General features: G+C 45.1%; 1 pseudogene; it reads left to right on the top strand.

Moving 5' to 3' along the window:
- The first annotated feature begins 733 nt into the window (after positions 1–733).
- On the top strand, positions 734–1,478 carry LOC138174753 (phosphoglycerate mutase 1-like; annotated as a pseudogene).
- The last annotated feature ends 362 nt before the right edge of the window (positions 1,479–1,840 follow it).

The raw sequence follows: 1,840 nt of genomic DNA, 5'->3' as shown, positions 1-1,840 counted from the left end.
AATATATTATGCCTCAGCTAAAGTAAAAAAAAAAATCAGAGGTAGCAATCCTTATCTTAGATAAAGCAAAAGCAAAAATAGATCTAATTAAAAGAGATAAGGAAGGAAACTATATCCTGCTAAAAGGCGCTAATGAGAATGAAGCAATATCATTATTTAACATATATGCACCAAGTGGTATAGCATCCAGCTTTGTAGAGGAGAAGTTAAGGGAATTAGAGGAAGAAATAGATAGCAAAATTATACTAGTGGGGGACCTTAATCTCCCCCTCTCTGAACTTGATAAATCTAACCTCGAAATAAACAAGAAAGAAGTTTAAGGAGGTGAATAGAATTTTAGAGAAGCTAGATATGATAGATCTGTGCAGAAAACTGAATGGGGATATAAAGGAATATACTTTCCTCTCAGTGGTTCATGGCACATACTCAAAAATTGACCATGTTCTAGGGCATAAAAACCTCACAATTCAGTGCAGAAAGGCAGAAATATTAAATGCATCCTTCTCAGATTATATTGCAATTAAAATTATATGCAATAAAGGGCCATGGAAAGATAGACTAAAAACTAATTGGAAATTAAACAATTCAATCCTAAAGAATGAGTGGGTCAGGGGCTAGGTTGGGACAGAGCCTGGATTGAGGAGCCGGGTGGCAAGAGCTCTGCTTGAATCTCAGTGCGCTTGCCTGTATGCCAGTCTCCTAGATCCCCGCTGCCCCGAACTTCTGCCCCACCATGGCCACCTACAAGCTGGTGCTGATTCAGCATGGAGACAGCATGTGGAACCTGGAGAAACTCTTCAGCGGCTGGTACAACAGGGACCTGAGTCCTGGGCAGGAGGAGGCCCAGCACTGTGAGATGCAGACTATGAATTTGATATCTGCTTCACCTCTATCCAGAAGAGATTAATTCATAACCTTTGGACAGTACTAGATGCCATTGACCAGATGTGGTGGCTTGTAGTGAGGACTTGGCACCTCAACAAGAGGCACTATGGAGGTCTGACAGGCCTGAACACAACAGAGACAGCTGCTAAGTATGGTGAGGCCCAGTTGAAGATCTGGCAACAATCCTATGACATCCTACCACCTCCAATGGAGTCTGACCAGCCCTTCTACAGCAACATCAGCAAGGACCGTCGCTATGCAGATCTGACTGAGGATTGACTTCCTGTGAGAGCCTTAAAGACACCATTGCCCAGGCTCTACCCTTCTGGAATGAGGAAATTGTCCCCCAGATCAAGGAAGGAAAACATGTTCTGATTGCAGCTCATGGCAATAGTCTTCGAGGATTGTCAATCATCTTGAGTGTCTGTCTGAAGAAGCAATTATGGAGCTGAATTTGCCCACTGGCATTCCAATCATGTATGAGTTGGACAAGAATCTGAAATCTGTCAAGCCCATGTAGTTCCTCAGGGATGGAAGAGACCATTAGCAAAGCCATGGAGGCTGCGGCAGCCCAAGGCAAGGCAAAGAAGTGAAAGCAGACTACCAGCATGTGCCAGCAGTAGCCAGGTCCTTCCCTTCTCACTGCCCCACCACATCTCTCCCCTGCCTGCTCCACACACTGACCATCGCCTTAGGGAACACAACACATACCTGCAGGTGGGGGGCTGATGGCTCCTTTTCTCATTTCCTCCCTGTTTCAGACCAATTCTTTTCTCTCTTGTTGCCCTTCACCTCAACCACATCAGTCATAATGCCTCCTGGATGGTTTGGCTCAGTAAGGACCTAGTTAGGGGTTAGGGATGGGGACATAGTAAGAAGTGACCAATATGGGGAGTTGAAAGAAGCAATTGGTCCAATTATTGCTATGAGCCAGTCCTGCCAGTAGGGCAGCCCT

Source organism: Petaurus breviceps, unplaced genomic scaffold, assembly GCF_028583685.1.
Source record: "Petaurus breviceps papuanus isolate PSGF00001 unplaced genomic scaffold, PetGlider_PUasm1.0 76, whole genome shotgun sequence".
NCBI lineage: Eukaryota > Metazoa > Chordata > Mammalia > Diprotodontia > Petauridae > Petaurus > Petaurus breviceps.
Note: the sequence above shows the minus strand (reverse complement) of the source record. Positions and strands in the feature narration are given on the sequence as shown.